Raw genomic sequence first — 18,983 nt, forward strand, 5'->3', positions numbered from 1 at the left:
TATTTTAGCCCATTCCTCTTGGGCAAAGGCCTCCAGTTCATTCTTATTCTTGGGCTTGCGTGCTGCAACTGCCTTCTTCAAGTCCCACCACAGGTTTTCTATAGGATTTAGGTCTGGCGACTGTGAAGGCCACTCCAGAGTCTTCCAGCCCTTCTTCTGCAACCACTCTGATGTTGATTTGGAGGTATGCTTGGGATCGTTGTCCTGTTGGAAGGTCCAACGTCTCCCAAGTCTCAGCTTCGTCACTGACTTCATGACATTTGCAGCTAATATATCCTGGTAGGAAATAGAATTTATAATGCCTCGAACGCGCTGGAGATTCCCGGTACCTGAGGCAGAGAAACAGCCCCAGAGCATGATTGACCCCCCACCATGCTTAACAGTAGGAAAGGTGTTCTTCTCTTTGTAAGCTTCATTTTTTCTCCTCCAGACATAACGTTGATTCATAGGCCCAAAGAGTTCCAGTTGTGTCTTATCACTCCATAGAACAGTTTCCCAAAACCTTTGGGGTTTGTCCAGAGGATTTTTGGCATACTGTAGTCTATTTTTGTTGTGCCTGGTAGTCAGAAGTGGGGTGCGCCTGGGAGTTCTGGCATGGAGGCCTTCATTTCGTAGTGCGCGCCTTATTGTCTGGGACGAAACCTGCGTTCCCCCCTCTGCAATGTCCTTGTTTTAGTTCCTCAGCTGTCACCTGGGGGTTTTTCACAACTTTACGCACACAGCATCCTCTTTCTACCACGCCCAGGTAGTGTTTCCACTGTGCCTTTAGCTTTAAACTTGCGAATTATACTCCCAACTGTGTCTCTTGGAATGTGTAATGTATTTGCTATTTTCTTATATCCATATCCTTTCTTATGAAGATAAATTACCTCCTCTCTTGACTTCTTTGACCACTCCCTGGACTTCACCATGTTGCAAATACACCATTGACCATCTAAAACACGCGTGTCAAACTATGGCCGTGTAATTTCATTTGGCCCTTGAAGCAATATCAAATTAACATTAGAGCTGGCCCGCCGCTGTAACACCGCATTCACTACTAATACTCATACTCGTCAACCCTCCCGATTTTCCCGGGAGACTCCTGAAGTTCAGTGCCCCTCCCGAATTTCTCCCGATTTCCACCCGGATAATAATATTGGGGGCAGGCCGTAAAAGCACTGCCTTTGGCGTTCTCTACATGTCGCCACGTCCGCTTTTCCTCCATACAAACAGCGTGCAGGCCCACTCACATATATGCGGCTCATACACACACACAACTGTATGCAAGGCATACTTGGTCAACAGCCATACAGGTCACACTGAGGGTGGCCGTATAAACAACTATAACACTGTTACAAATATACGCCACACTGTGAGCTCACAGCAAACAAGAATGACAAACACATTTCGGGAGAACATCCGCACCGTAACACAACATAAACACAACCGAACAAATACCCAGAACCCCTTGCATCACTAACTCTTCCGGGATGCTACAATATACACCCCCTCTACCACCAAACCCCGCCCTACTCAAACCCCCCGCCGAAAAGAGGCATTCAATTTGTATTTTTATTTTATTTGATATGCCATTGATATTTTTTAATTATTATTATTTAAAACTCGATTTTGTATGTCACTATAAAGTTTTATAAGCCTTGCTTGGTCAATATTTAATGCAAAACTTGTTTGGGTCCCTATAAAAGGTTCATTTGTTCAACCTTTGCCCGCGGCTTTGTTCCGTTTAAAATTTTGGCCCACTCTGTATTTGAGTTTGACACCCCTGATCTAAAAGAAGCTGAGCGTCACAGTCTTTTTCAATCAGTTTAATTGTTGCTCGTTATGGTTCTAATCACATCTACAGGTGTTTTCATCACCTGATTGAAATGACCTTATTCAAATTCTGTTCTCAGGAGTTATGATCTTCAAGGGGTTGAATGATTTTGTCAATGAGATATTAAGAGAAATAACACTGTTTGGTATGTTACAAAATATAATATTGTAATTCAAGTTGCATTTGTCTATTTAATGCATCTTTATTTGATATGACTATAAACAAAATACGGAATAAATGTCCAACTTGCTAAAACACCAAAATTGTGTGGGGGTTGAATAATTTTGATCACAACCGTATATAAATATAATTCACGCGCGTGTGTGTGTGTGTGTGTGTGTGTGTGTGTGTGTGTGTGTGTGTGTGTGTGTGTGTGTGTGTGTGTGTGTGTGTGTGTGTGTGTGTGTGTGTGTGTGTGTGTGTGTGTGTGTGTGTGTGTGTGGGTGTGTGTGTGTGTGAGAGTGCGTGCGTGCCTGCGTGCGTGCGTGCGTGCGTGTGTGTGTAGTCCAAAATGCACTAGTTTGATCTAGGGTGACCACAATAGCAGGTTTTCGTTAGTCGCTGAGAGCATTCATCAGCATTCATAGTCTTTATTTTGGTCAACTCGGCTCTCATTTGCCACACACCTCAACACACGCGCACACATTCCTGCAGGGACAGACTTGTCGGTCTAAATAGCAGCTGTGAACCAAAATAGAGGACTTACCATACTGTTTTTACAAAGTCTGTCTGCATTCCTACGTGTCTTGGTGCTTTGTGTACAACAGAGGATATAGATGGAGCTCCTCAAGTACGAGTCTGCTCCTTGCAATACTGCTGTGGAAGCAGGAGTTCAGAAAATGCAGAGCAAGAAGTAGGAGTTGATCCTGGCTAAGTTAGCTTTAAAATGGTGCATTTTTTTATTAGTTTTAATGAGGTGAGTGAATATCTTGCTTGAGTCTGGGCTCTCTTGATAGCCTTTTAAAAAGTGCTGTGAATCTCACACACACACACGCACACACTTAACATAAGATGTCTATAGCAGCTGTTTCTGCCAGGATATAACATGTCAGCCCCAAACACTTCCCATATGTATCCATGAATATGTCATGAAACTATACCAACATTCCCTCTTTTTGTCCTTGTTTTCATTCCCTTTTGGAGACTTTTCGCCTGCTTTTATTATCCCACTTCCTGTCATTGTTGTGGAGGGATGAGTATAGAGTTAAGCCAGTCGCACATATTTGTGTCCCCCAGCACACACAGTCACAAAGTATCGGGAACAGACCACAAAGTTGTTTACTGAACAAGTGTGAACTTTAAAAGATGACAATAAAGTTGCCGCACTGCTAAAAAAATTAAAGGACACAGTCCATCTAATTTTGATTCAGGAAGCCAGCTGCATTTCCACAGACTAAATATTCTTGTATGAAACAGGAGGGTCTTCCATCACCTTGGAATAATACTATTACTGCAGATAAACACAAAGTGAAATAAAAGAGTAAACAGGTGTAGTGTAACAAGACACATTTGAAATGTTATACAACTAAGAGAGAAAAATCCTAAAATAACACTAAACTTTTTTTATTTTTATATCGTGATAATTTTATGAAGTGAAAAAGATCAAAATGGCCTTGGCACTTTTTAGATGTTCAATAACCTGCCCTTTGTGGAAAAGGTTTGGACACCCCTGGCATAAAAAAAGGAAGACTAAGATGAAATAAAGGGGGAATGCTTTATTCAATTCCATTCTATATACATAGTTATATTTATATATAAGCGCAAAAAGTTTCAAAATATAAAAAAGTGATATTAGGGACGGCGTGGCGCGGTGGTAGAGTGGCCGTGCGCAATCCGAGGGTCTCTGGTTCAATTCCCACCTAGTACCAACCTCGTCACGTCCGTTTGTCCTGAGCAAGACACTTCACCCTTGCTCCTGATGGGTGCTGGTTAGCGCCTTGCGTGGCAGCTCCCTCCGTCAGTGTGTGAATGTGTGTGTGAATGGGTAAATGTGGAAGTAGTGTCAAAGCGCTTTGAATACCTTGAAGGTAGAAAAGCGCTATACAAGTGCAACCCATTTATTATTTTTCCACGAAAATCGAACCTGTAGAAAAAACTCCAAGAGTAAACCATATTCCAAAAACAAAATACAACTAAGCGAAGTAATTCCCAAAATTCTAAAAAATAAAAAATAAAATTAAGTGAACAACAGTCCTAAAATATAACAGAGCAGTTTTATTGTAAAATAAATAAATAAATAAAACTAAGCAAAAAAAAAAAAGAGACTTCAACTATTTCTACTGTATCATATTCCAAAAAAAAACCAAATAAGTGGAAAAAGTATTTATTGATGACACAAAGTTTCTAAATTTTTTTTTATATTGTTCTGGTTTTAAAAGTGGGCTTCACGGTGGGAGAGGGATTAGTGCGTCTGCCTCACAATACAAAGGTCCTCAGGATCTTTCTGTGTGGAGTTTGCATGTCCTCCCCGTGGCTACGTGGGTTCCCTCCAGGTACTCCGGCTTCCTCCCACCTCCAAAGACATGCACCTGGGGATAGGTTGATTGGCAACACTAAATTGGCCCTAGTGTGTGAATGTCTGTCTATCTGTGTTGGCCCTGTGATGAGGTAGCTGAGATAGGCACTAGCGTCCCCCGCGACCCCAAAGGGAATAAGCGGTAGAAGATGGATGGATGGTTTTAAAAGTGAAAATATCAAAATGGAAGAAGATTGGGCACCCCGGTATGGAAAAAAATGAAAACAGAAAAAAGGTTATGACAAAGTGGTTTTATGTGTGTGTGTGTGTATATATATATATATATATATATATATATATATATATATATATATATATAGCAAAAAATAATGAATATTCTATACTAAGTGGAAAATGTTTTTGAATATCCGATATTCTGAAGAGTAGATGCAACTAAGCAAATACCGTTCTAAAATATGACAAAGTGATAATATTCTGGAAAAAGTACAAAATAAAACTAAATGGAAAAAAGTCCCCCAAAATGGCAATACAGTGGTAATATTCTAAACAATAAATAAAAAACTAAGTGGAAAAAAGTCCTTAAATACGACAATAAATGGCAATATTTTCAAACAATAAATAAAACCAAGCGAGAAAAGTCTCAAAATATGATTAAAAAAAAGAGCTAAAAAATATTCTAATTAAGCTAATAATAATCTAAAAGAAATAAATAATACTATCCGGAAAAAGTCCTAAATATGGCTATAAAGTGATAACAATTTGAGATATTAACTCACATTTTGAATGATTCAAGTTCTATTATTTTTGTGAAACAAGAACATGAAGTCAATATAGTATGTCCATCCATCCATCCATCCATTTCCTACCACTTATTCCTTCTGAGGTGGCGGGGGGTCAAAATAGCATGTATTGTACTATTAATATTATTATTATCATCTCCTCTCGGAGCTGCCACCTTACCATGGTAGAGGAGTTTGCGTGTCCCAATGATCCTAGGAGCTATGTTGTTCGGGGGTTTCTACGCAAACTGGATCTAGGTGAGGGATCAGACAAAGAGCAGCTCGAAGACCTCTATGAATAACACAACAAAAGGACTCAGATTTCCCTCGCCCGGACGCGGGTCACCGGGGCCCCCCTCTGGAGCCAGGCCCGGAGTTGGGGCACGATGGCGAGCGCATGGTGACCGGGCCTGTACCCGTGGGACCCGGCCGGGCACACCCCGAAGAGGTAACGTGGGTCATCCCTCTGATGGGCTCACCACTCATAGGAGAGGCCATAGAGGTCGGGTGCAGTGTGAGCTGGGTGGAAGCCGAAAGGCAGGGCACTTGGTGGTCCGATCCTCGGCTACATAAGCTAGTTCTTGGAGCGTGGAATGTCACCTCACTGGGGGGGGGGGAGCCTGAGCTAGTGTGCGAGGTAGAGAAGTTCCGGCTGGATATAGTCGTACTCACTTCGACGCACAGCAAGGGCTCTGGAACCACATCTCTCGAGAGGGACTGGACTCTCTTCCATTCTAGCGTTGCCGGTAGTGAGAGGCGACGAGCTGGGGTGGCAATTCTTGTTGCCCCCTGGCTCAAAGCCTGTACGTTGGAGTTCAACCCAGTGGACGAGAGGGTAGCCTCTCTCCGCCTTCGGGTGGGGGGACGGGTCCTGACTGCTGTTTGTGCTTACGCACCAAACATCAGTTCAGAGTACCCACCCTTTTTGGGTACGCTCGAGGGGAGTACTGGAAAGTGCTCCACCGGTTGATTCCCTTGTGGCAAGGGATTTCAACGCTAATGCTGGCAACGGCAGTGAAACTTGGAGAGGCGTGATTGGGAAGGATGGCCGTCCGGATCTGAACCCGAGTGGTGTTTTGTTATTGGACTTTTTTGCTCGTCACAGACTGTCCATACCAATCACAATGTTCAAACATAAGGGTGTCCATGTGTGCACTTGGCACCAGGACACCCTAGGCCGCAGTTCCATGATCGACTTTGTACTTGTGTCATCGGATTTGCGGCCTCATGTTTTGGACACTCGGGTGAAGAGAGGGGCGGAGCTTTTGACCGATCACCACCTGGTGGTGAGTTGGCTGTGATGGTGGGGAAGGATGCCGGACAGACCTGACAGGCCCAAACGCATTGTGAGGGTCTGCTGGGAACGTCTGGCAGAGTCTCCTGTCAGAGAAAGTTTCAATACCCACCTCCAGAAAAACTTTGAACATGTCACGAGGGAGGTGCTGAACATTGAGTCCGAGTGGACCATGTTCCGCACCTCTATTGTCGAGGCAGCTGATTGGAGCTGTGGCCGCAAGGTAGTTGGTGCCTGTCGTGGCGGTAATCTTGTTAACCCGTTGGTGGACCACAGTAATGAGGGATGCCGTCAAGCTGAAGAAGGAGTCCTATCGGGTTCTTTTGGCTCATAGGACTCCGGAGGCAGTGGACAGGTACCGACAGGCCAAGCAGTGTGCAGCTTCAGCGGTCGCGGAGGCAAAAACTCAAACATGGGAAGAGTTCGGAGAAGCCATGGAAAACGACTTCCGGACGGCTTCGAAGCGATTCTGGACCACCATTCGCCGCCTCAGGAAGGGGAAGCAGTGCACTGTCAACACCGTGTATGGTGCGGATGGTTTTCTGCTGACCTCGACTGCGGATGTTGTGGATCAGTGGAAGGAATACTTCAAAGACCTCCTCAATCCCACCAACACGTCTTCCTATGAGGAAGCAGTGCCTGGGGAATCTGTGGTGGGCTCTCCTATTTCTGGGGATGAGGTTGCTGAGGTAGTTAAAAAGCTCCTCCGTGGCAAGGCCCCAGTGGTGGATGAGATCCGCCCGGAGTTCCTTAAGGCTCTGGATGCTGTGGGGCTGTCTTGGTTGACAAGACTCTGTAGCATCGCGTGGACATCGAGGGCGGTACCTCGGGATTGGCAGACCGGGGTGGTGGTCCCTCTCTTTAAGAAGGGGGACCGGAGGGTGTGTTCCAACTATCGTGGGATCACACTCCTCAGCCTTCCCGTTAAGGTCTATTCAGATGTACTGGAGAGGAGGCTATGCCGGGTAGTTGAACTTCGTATTCATGAGGAACAGTGTGGTTTTCGTCCTGGTCGTGGAACTGTGGACCAGCTCTATACTCTCGGCAGGGTCCTTGAGGGTGCATGGGAGTTTTGTGGACTTGGAGAAGGCATTTGACCATGTGCCCCGGGAAGTCCTGTGGGGAGTGCTTAGAGAGTATGGGGTATCGGACTGTCTGATTGTGGCAGTCCGCTCCCTGTACGATCGGTGTCAGAGCTTGGTCCGCATTGCCGGCAGTAAGTCGGACACGTTTCCAGTGAGGGTTAGACTCCGCCAAAGCTGCCCTTTGTCACAGATTCTGTTTTTAACTTTTATGGACAGAATTTCTAGGCGCGGTTAAGGCGTTGAGGGGTTCCGGTTTAGTAGCCGCGGGATTAGGTCTCTGTTTTTTGCAGATGATGTTGTCCTGAGGGCTTCATCTGGCCGGGATCTTCAGCTCTCACTGGATTGGGTCGCAGCCGAGTGTGAAGCGACCGGAATGAGAATCAGCACCTCCAAATCCGAGTCCATGGTTCTCGCCTGTAAAAGGGTGAAGTGCCATCTCCGGTTTGGGGAGGAGACCCTGCCCCAAGTGGAGGAGTTTAAGTACCTCGGAGTCTTGTCCACGAGTGAGGGAAGAGTGAATCGTGAGATCGACAGGCAGATCAGTGCAGCGTCTTCAGTAATGCGGACGCTGTATCGATCCGTTGTGGTGAAGAAGGAGCTGAGCCGGAAGGCAAAGCTCTCAATTTACCGTTTGATCTACGTTCCCATCCTCACCAATGGTCATGAGCTTTGGGTCATGACAGAAAGGACAAGATCACGGGTATGAGCGCCCGAAATGAGTTTCCTCCGCCGGGTGGCGGGACTCTCCCTTAGAGATAGGGTGAGAAGCTCTGTCATCCGGGAGGAGCTCAAAGTAAAGCCGCTGCTCCTCCACATTGAGAGGAGCCAGATGAGGTGGTTCGGGAATTTGGTCAGGATGCCACCGAACGCTTCCCTAGGGAGGTGTTTAGGGCACGTCCAATCGGTAGGAGGCCACGGGGAAGACCCAGGACACCTTGGGAAGACTATGTCTCCCGGCTGGCCTGGGAACGCCTCGGGATCCCCCGGGAAGAGCTGGACGGAGTGGCTGGGGAGAGGGAAGTCTGGGCTTCCCTGCTTAGGCTGCTGCCCCCGCGACCCGACCTCGGATAAGCGGAAGAAGATGGATGGATGGATGGATGGATGGATGGATGGATATTGTATGTATTATTGTGTTAAGATGAGGACTATTGTTGAATGATCAAGACTTGGATATTACATTTTTCAGACAAATTTTCAAAGTTTTGTCCCTACATCATCGCTATCATCATCGGTATGAGTAGTTTTACATTTTACAGTCACTTGTTAAATTTGTTACCTGTTTTTTTTTTTTTATCAAATGCTGCTTCTTTTGGGGGGGAAATTTCACTTTATTGACATTATAATATATACATTCACGGCTTAAACTCATAATACTACGACTTCATTTTCATAATTGTTCTTTTCATTTCATCAAGTTCTCTCCAGGGTAGGACAACAACAATGTTGTTAAATTGAATGTCAAATTCATATCATCCCAATATGAGTGGATGATATCATTTGTTTTTTTTAAATGCCTGAAAAATGAAAGTCATAAGAGTTATGATTGATCATTGATTTGGACATGACCATTGAGTACTCACTTGAGAATGTTCTGTTTTTCACCATTCCTCCTTTTGGAGAACAGACAAGCTGTGCAGAGACTAAACAAGCAGATGTTTGATGTGCTGCTACAAGATTACATCACTTGGCAAGTGAACATTTTTTTCTCGACTTCTCATGCTTTTGCTGTCACACATTTTCAAAAAGTCTTCTCCACACACACAAAATTATGTTTAATTAAGAAGTTTTTACCCTCAAAGTTTTTTCTTTTATTACTCTCAAGGTAATGAAAAAAACACACCTTTTTTAAGGGGTTGGTGAAATGTACAATAGGGTTGGCAACATGAGTTTGAGGCTGAACTGTTGAAATATGTTCTTAAGAAAAAACAACAAAATGTGTTCATAATGATTTTTAACAAATTCCAATACTGTTAAAACATCGCACCTCCTGACTTAAAAAATAACTCACTTGAAAAATCGATATCCTATTAGGACTGGTATTCACAAAATACTGCAACATGGGGGTAGAGGGCAGCATGGGGGTAGAGGGGTTAGTGCAGTGGTTCTCAACCTTTTTTCAGTGATGTATCCCCTGTGAATTTTTTTTTAATTCAAGTACCCCCTAATCAGAGCAAAGCATTTTTGGTTGAAAAAAAGAGATAAAGAAGTAAAATACAGCACTATTTCATCAGTTTCTGATTTATTAAATTATATAAAAGTGCAAAATATTTCTCATTTGTAGTGGTCTTTCTTGAACTATTTGGAAAAAAAGATATAAAAATACCTAAAAAACTTGTTGAAAAATAAACAAGTGATTTAATTATAAATAAAGATTTCTACACATAGAAGTAATCATCAACTTAAAGTGCCCTCTTTGGGGATTGTAATGGAGATCCATCTGGATTCATGAACTTAATTCTAAACATTTCTTCACAAAAAAATAAATCTTTAACATCAATAATAATGGAACATGTGCACAAAACTGAATATTGCATTGTTGCATTTTTTTCACAGTTTATGAACTTACATTCATATTTTGTTGAAGTATTATTCAATAAATATATTTATAAAGGATTTTTGAATTGTTGCTATTTTTTAGAATATGTTTTTAAAAAATCTCACGTACCCCTTGGCATACCTTTAAGTACCCCCAGGGGTACGCGTACCCCATTTGAGAACCACTGGGTTAGTGCATGTGCCTCACATTATCAAGGTCTTGAGTTGTACTGGATTTAATCCTGGGCTCGGGATCTTTCTGTGTGGAGTTTGCATGTTCTCCCCGTGACTGCGTGGGTTCCCTCCGGGTACTCCGGCTTCCTCTCACCTCCAAAGACATGCACCTGGGGATAGGTTGATTGGCAACACTAAATTGGCCCTAGTGTGTGAATGTGAGTGTGAATGTTGTCTGTCTATCTGTGGTGGCCCTGTGATGAGATGGCGACTTGTCCAGGGTGTACAACGCCTTCCGCCCGAATGCAGCCAACATAGGCTCCAGCGACCCCCCGCAACGCCGAACAGGACAAGCGGTAGAAAATGGATGGATGGAATTTACACAGCACGTAAATGAATTGATTTGCATGATGTATTTTAACGCAGCCACAAAATCATAGTAAAAACACAACTCGAGCAAGTATCATTCACACATTTCTCTTTTTTATTTATTTATTTTTTTTTTTTTTGCATATGTATTTTGTTGAATTTTGCAGTTAAAATCAGATTTGACATTCATACTATGCTCACTCAGACCCTTCATCTATGCACACATCCACTGATGCACACATGAGGAGAGAGGTGCACTTTGGCTTTAACAACTCAAGGTTTACAGTATAGACATTATTAGAAATATTACCCAGATATTGTATATATCTTTCCATCCTGCACTGGCTCAGCATCAGCAGACGATCCAGAACTTTCATACATTTCTAACCTACTGTTATGACTTAACATTTCATTGTCTCCTCCATTGCCATAAATAGTAACCACTGAGCACGCCATTAAAAGTAATTTATTAGAAAATCCATCTTTATACTGGCGCAGGTTTCTGAAGCAGGACTCTTTGAAGTGCTGTGCACACACTTCTTCCCAGTCGAAGGTGCATTGCCACGGATCATGAAAGTTCAAAGTAAAGTTTGTGTAGAGACATGTGCTGGTTAAAACAAACAACAACAAAGCATTTCTGGTTTTTGTGCATTTTGTAGTTCAGACTCCAAATGCTGGAACATTAAATGAAATGGTGGACTGACACATGGGTAAGCCTTTACCATATATAGAGATACAGTATCTGCAGACGTCACAGGCCTGACAAACAGATCTTTTGGAGGAAATAGAGAAGAAGGCAAGATTTTTTTATAAATATCTCTGCAATTCTTTCACTGTTTAATTTCAGATTTTCAATACTTATGCAGATCCCAAATAAACATTAGCAGGTGTCATCAGGTTAAAAATGTTGGATTTGCATGATAGGGCTACAACCCCTTTAATTAAATATTCAAACTAGTGTTGTCCCGATACCAATATTTTGGTACCTGTACCAAAATTATTTCAATACTTTTTGGTAATTTTCCAAACAGAGGGGACCACAATAAACTGCATTATTGGCTTAATTTTAACAAAAAAATCTTAGGGTACATTAGACATATGTTTCTTATTGCAATTTTGTTCTTAAATAAAATAGTGAACATACAAGACGACTTGTCTGTTATTAGTAAATAAACAAACAAAGGCTGCTAATGACATATGCAGTAACATTTATCATTCTATTATTTTGTAAAAAAAATATTAAGGAAAAATGGTAGAAAATTAATTAATAATCGACTTGTTAATTTACTGTTAATATCGTCTTACTTTCTCTTTTAACATGTTCTATCTACACTTCTGTTAAAATGTAATAATCACTTATTCTTCTGTTGTTTGATACTTTACATTAGTTTTGGATGATACCACAGATTGGGGTATCAATCTGATACCAAGTCGTTACAGGATCATACATTGAACTTAATCAAAGTCCTAATGTGTCCAGGTACATATTTCCTGTGTTTACAAATATAATATAATATTTGAAAAAAACCAAAGAAGATTTTGTGATGTCAAAAAATGGCGGACCAGCACTTTTCAGAGGCAGTATAGTACCGAACATGATGCATTAGTATTGCGGTACTATACTCATACCGGTATACCGTACAACCCTAATTCAAACACAGTGTTTCTGTTTAAACTGTGTGTAATGTGACACTGTCCAAATATATGAAATATACTTGTGAAATAAAACCTCTGCTTTGTTTTTTTAATAAAAAATTAGGCCTACTATGCTACTGTATTTTAATGTTGGTCGTTATGGTGGTACTTGAAAAGTGTTTTCTGAAGTGGTACTAAATTTGAGAACCACTGTCTTGGAATACAAAAAAAACAGACAGATATTCCTCCCCTTTTCCACTCCCTTTGGCCATCTTTTTGCATTCACAACCGTTAACCAATTGGTGGCAGCATATGGCATGACACACTGGCGTCCACTGTAGTGACTGATGGGCAACTTTGACATCAGTGTGTAAATGTGTGTGTGAATGTGTGCATGTGATGTATAGTGTAAAGCGTGTTAGATATCATTCCAGCAAAGCGCTATACTGTAAAAATATAGACCATTTACAATTAAGACTCATGCATATGAGATAGAGCAGCTTTTGCATAGCTGCCCAGTGCAGTGACCATTTTGCAATAAAAGGGTTTTAATCTTAGAGCGGATTTAGGATGATTTTACTCTCTCTGACCTATTACTGTTGTTACAATGATGGATACTTGTGTAAAACAATGCCATAGCATCAAATCATAAGTTCACACTTTTGAACGTAAGCTTGCAAACAGTTGAGGATATCGGACTATATTGGCTTGCATCCAATATCTTTGATATTGGCAGTCCTGCAGCGCGTTTACTTGAGCAAAACAGCCAGTAAACATCAAAATGTTCTCCACTGACCACAAAGGTTAGTATTTTCTTGTATTTTAGTGTAGAAGGATGTTCATTCAGTTGTATGTTGTTGTAATGTAGAAAAAAAAAAACAGATGACAGATATGACACACAACTATAGTAATTTCCAATGGCAAATTTCTGGTTTTGAGAAACACTAAAAGAAAATAAATTGAGGTGGTCAGTTGCAGTTTCACTTTTAGATCAAGCAGAGTGGAAACATTTATGGAATCACTCAATTTGAATAAAAAAATTATGGAATCATGCAAAACAGATCTATTTTCTAAAGTGTGTTTCTCTCTGGGTTCACTGAGGACAAGTCATCATGAAAAACAAAAACTTGGATTGAGATACGGACTACAGTGATTGCAGGCCATGACAATGATTCTTCAGGGAAAGTTTTCAGTTTTTGCTCAATGTCAAGATGCATCATATTAATGATTACCGGTATACAAACAATGTCATCATCCCCAAACAGCCTTTCAATTGATGGAATAAGTGAAGTGAATTTATATAGCCCTTTTCTCTTGAAACTCTAAGCGCATTACATAGTGAAACCCATAACGTAGATCTTTAAGCGACATTCAAACGAATGTGGATGGCATTGGGAGCAGGTGGGTATAGTGTCTTGCCCAAGGACACAACAGCAGTAACTAGGATGGCGGGAGTGGGGATTGAACCTGGAACCCTCAAGTTGCCGCCCCTAAGAAGAAAAGTGTCCAAAATGGAATAGTAAACTTGTGTATTTACTAGATATGTCCGATAATGCCTTTTTTTTTACTGATATCTGATATTCCGATATTGTCCAACTCTAAATTGCCGATTCCGATATCAACGGATACCGATATATACAGTAGTGGAACTAACACATTATTATGCCAAATTTTGTTGTGATGCCCTGCTGGGTGCATTAAACAATGTAAAAAGGTTTTCCAAAATAAATCAACTCAAGGTATGGAAAAAAAATGTCAACATGGCGCTGCCATATTTATTGTTGAAGTCACAAAGTGCTTTTTTTTTTTTGCCTCAAAACAGCTGCTTGGAATTTGGGACATTCTCTCCCTAAGAGAGCATGAGGAGGTTGAGGTGGGCGCGGTTGGGGTGTATATTCTAGCGTCCCGGAAGAGTCAGTGCTGCAAGGAATTCTGGGTATTTGTTCTGTTGTGTTTATGTTGTGTCACGGTGGGGATGTCCCCCCCGAAATGCGTTTGTCATTCTTGTTTGGTGTGGGTTCACAGTGTCATTCACAAACAAGGATGGGGTGAATGTCACCATTTTGTGAACAAATGTGTGAGCTAATTGTCGAACAGTTAAGAAGAACATTTCTCAACCAGCTATTGCAAGGAATTTAGGGATTTTACCATCTAAGGTCCGGAAACCATCAAAAGGTTAAGAGAATCTGGCGAAATCACTGCAAGTAAGTGGCAATGGCCGTGACTTTAGATCCCTCAGGCAGTACTGCATCAAAAACCGACATCCGTGTGTAAAGGATATCACCACATGGGTTCAGGAACACTTCAGAAAACCACTGTTAGTAACTAAATTTGGTCGGTACATCTGTAAGTGCAAGTTAAAACTCTACTATGCAAAGCCAAAGCCATGTATTAACAACACCCAGAAATGCTTCGCTGGGCTCGAGCTCATCTAAAATGGACTGATGCAAAGTGGAAAAGGGTTGATCAGTCCATATTCAATTTTTTTTGGGGGAAACTGTGGACGTTGTGTCCTCCGGACCAAAGAGGAAAAGAACCATCCGGATTGTCATAGGCGCAAAGTTCAAAAGCCAGCATCTGTAATGGTATGGGGATGTTATAGTGCCCAAGCAGGAAGGCAACATTAATGCTGAAAGGTACATACAGGTTTTGGAGCAACGTATGTTGCCATCCAAGCAATGTCTTTTTGATGGATGCCCCTGATTATTTCAGCAAGACAATGAGAAGTCACGTGTTACAACAGTGTGGCTTCATAGTAAAAGAGTGCGGGTACTGGACTGGCCTGCCTGTAGTCCAGACCTGGAAAAATGTGTGGCATATTATAAAGCCTAAAATACCACAATGGAGACCCCGGACTGTTGAACAACTTAAGCTGTACATCAAGCAAAAATGGGAAAGAATTTCACCTGAAAACCTTCAAAAATTGGTCTCCTCAGTTCCCAAACGTTTACTGAGTGTTGTTAAAAGCAAAGGTGATATAACACAGTGGTAAAATGCCCCTGTGCCAACTTTTTTGCAATGTGTTACTGCCATTAAATTCTAAGATAATGATTATTTGCAAAAATAAATATAGTTTCTCAGTTCAAACATTAAGTATCTTGTCTTTGCAGTCTATTCAGTTGAATATAAGTTGAAAAGGATTTGCAAATCATTGTATTCTGTTTTTATTTACGATTTACACAACCTGCCAATTTGACTGGTTTTGGGTTTTGTAAATCCCGGTTACAGTTCGGTCACAGACGGTTGACTCCAGTTTCTGCCCATTTGTTCTTCATTTGTTTTACTGCGCATTGTCTGTTTTCAAGACATATTGCTTCAAGATTTCTGTCTTGACGCTTTGATGTTTCCTTTGGTCTAACAGTATGCTTGCCTTTTACAACCTTCCCATGAACAATCAACATCTTTTCAGCGTCTTATGCAACACTGCGTAATGATTTACCTTCTCGAAGAAGTTTGATAATCATGTCTTTTGTGTCAATTCACACATCCATGATTTTTGTTAATCCACCTGGTGCAACAGCTCTCCCAGGTGTGAATACTCCTTTTTAACTGCAGGCTAATGAACAGATTTAACCTGATGCAGCTGTTAGCTTCGGAAACTAAAATTTACAGGATTGCATATCTTTTCCTCAGAATTGATTGATTCCATAATGTTTTTCTTGATCTACAAATGAAACTGTGACTGACTACCACAATTTATTGCATGGATGTCTTTTTGTTTTTCTTAAAGGGGAACTGCATTTTTTGGGGGGAACTTTGCCTATTATTCACATTCATTATGATATGCCTATGCGAGCCGCGCAATTTCGCCTACAAAGCCCTTAAAAACACCTCAATTCATGTTTTATATTCATGGTGTAAGTATATATATAATGTAGTAATGGGCACATTTATAATAACATTTTTCATTTACATATTTTGATCATTTTGCTCTTTTGTTTTCTTCGTCACTAATTGCTGCTCACTGCAGGCTTCATAAGAGCCAACACACATAAACAAACATCACTTACTGTATAAGGTCTGCTGTCATTAGAATGCCGATTGCTGGGATGTTCATAAATTCCTATTTAGGTGAAGAAAGTCTCATAATCCTCACGAAGAAACCGGGTGAGGGTCAAGCGTCTTCTCGTGTTGTTTTCGCCAGTTTCGGGTCCTAAATGGCTGTCAAAGTGTACAAACTAGTCGAAATACCTACTCACACTGCTACTGTCTGGGTGAGATACATGATTTATGATCTAGAATAAATTTAAAGGGAGCGAGGAAGCAAAGGAAACAGCAGACCACTCGACGATGGAAACATCACTACGAAGTGGTCACGTCGCGGCTATAAATAGTTTGTCTGCGTTAGCGCTTATAATAACAATATCACTAATACTTGGTTAATATTGAAGTCACGAAATGTTAGTGGAGTATTGTTGGGGTTTTTTAAATAGTTATTTATCAGATTTTATGGGCGAAATAGTGGAGCTCCCATTGGCCCCGCTGTAAGTGGACTATTGTTTACGTCCATCTGTTATTGAGAATGCATTAAAAACTCCGTCCATCCGTCATGTCTTTCATAATGATTGTGAATGATTGGAAAAATTCCAAAAAGAGTGCAGTTCCCATTTAAAGCCATGAAGTTACCATTTGAAATGATTATAGTATTGTATCACGTCTGTTATCTGCTTTACTTTAAGTCTGATGAGTCCAACATTTTTCCAGGGGTTGTTGAACCCTCACATTAAACGTAAGCAATACACTACTAACTTTCTAATTCACACAAACGTGTTTAATTTGTGCTCAGCTGTGTGGCGTCATTTCTGACCTATTTTTATATTCTCCTAACCACAGCTGCGTCTATTCGCCGAGAGCTTTTATCTCCTTCTCACATCACACATGAAGGGAGGCTCCATGATTCAATCAGATATACTTCTGACCCGAGGATAAAAACACATTCAGGCTATTCTCCTCTCCTAGTTCAAAATGTCTTTTCATGCTGCCATGTTTGGCAAAGCAGCACATACCCAGTTTGCTGTAATAAATCCATATGATTAAAAGTCATATTACTGTATGTCTCCAAGTTATAGACTACAGAGATAGTGTTGTACATCTACAAATCTATAGGACACGACAATAACTCACAATGGCTCTGCAAAACTTCAGAGAAAAAGTGGACTAAATGTTTAAATAGTTGAAAGAAGCTGGTTGGTTAAAATACGAGGAGCTAAACAATCAGCATAAAAAAGGAAAGCATGGACTTTAGATGTGACTTTTGCTAACAAATGGTAATTTGAACGGCTCTTTCCAGAAAACGATGAGAACCCATTTGCACTTGCGAGCTGTTCATTTCCATTCTCATTTTAACTTGCATGACTTCTTGTTTTATTTATACTTTTTATATACATTGGAACCCTGATTAGGCCTTCACGGTGGCAGAGGGGTTAGTGCCTCTGCCTCACATTACGAAGGTCCCGAGTAGTCCTGGGTTCAATCCCGGGCTCGGGATCTTTCTGTGTGGAGTTTGCATGTCCTCCCCTTGAATGCGTGGGTTCCTTCCGGGTACTCCAACTTCCTCCCACCTCCAAAGACATGCACCTGGGGATAGGTTGATTGGCAACACTAAATTGGCCCTAGTGTGTGAATGTTGTCTGTCTATCTGTGTTGGCCCTGCGATGAGGTGGCGACTTGTCCAGGGTGTACGCCGCCTTCCGCCCAAATGTAGCTGATAGAATAGAATAGAAAAGAATAGAAAGTACTTTATTGATCCCTGGGGGAAATTCAGCACCACAGTTCGCTCGCAATAAACAATAATAATAATATATAATATATGACATATATTATATATATAATATAGGAATAATACAAATATATTGTACATATATTCTACATTTAAGTGCAGTCAAGAAGGAACATATGCATTATACAGTCTGATGGCTGTCGGTATGAAGGACCTCCTGTGTCGTTCCGTGTTACATTTTGGGAGTCAGAGCCTTCCACTGAACGTGCTCATTCTCTCCGCAAGCTCCCAGTGTAGTGGCTGGGAGGTGTTGTCCATAATGGCTCAGGGTTTTGCTAGGCTTCTCCTCTCTGACACCACCGCCAGAGAGTCCAGCTCCACTCCCACCACGTTACTGGCCTTCTCTACCAGCTTGTCTAGTCTGTTTGTGTCCCTCACTCTTAGCCCGCTGCCCTAGCAAGCCACGGCGTACAAGAAGGCGCCCGCCACCACCGACTCGTCGACCATCTTCAACATCTTTATACAGACGTTGAAGGATCCTAACCTCCTGAGGAAGTAGAGGCGGCTCTGTCCCTTCTTGTAGAGGGCCTCAGCGTGGATTGACTCATTCAGCTTGTTGTCCATGTGTACTCCCAGGTATTTATAATCCTCAACCATGTCCACATCCACCCCCTTGATGGAAACAGGGGTCGCCGGAGTACGCCTCCTCCTTCCCAGGTCCACAACCAGCTCCTTGGTTTTCGTCACTTTGAGCTGGAGGTGGTTCTTTATATAGGCACCAGCGCCCCCCGCGACCCCAAAGGGAATAAGCGGTAGAAAAAATGGATGGATGGATGGATGGAACCCTGATTAACAAACTTAATTGGTTCTTTAATATTAAGTAAAAGTTAAGTTAAAGTACCAATGATTGTCACACACACACTAGGTGTGGTGAAATTTGTCCTCTGGATTTGACCCATCCCGTTGATCACCCCCTGGGAGGTGAGGGGAGCAGTGACCATCAGCTGTGGCCGCGCCCGGGAATCATTTTTGGTGATTTAACCCCCAACTCCAACCTTTGATGCTGAGTGCCAAGCAAGGAGGTAATGGGTCTCATTTTTA

The sequence above is a fragment of the Nerophis ophidion genome, linkage group LG02, assembly GCF_033978795.1.
Source record: "Nerophis ophidion isolate RoL-2023_Sa linkage group LG02, RoL_Noph_v1.0, whole genome shotgun sequence".
Taxonomy (NCBI): domain Eukaryota; kingdom Metazoa; phylum Chordata; class Actinopteri; order Syngnathiformes; family Syngnathidae; genus Nerophis; species Nerophis ophidion.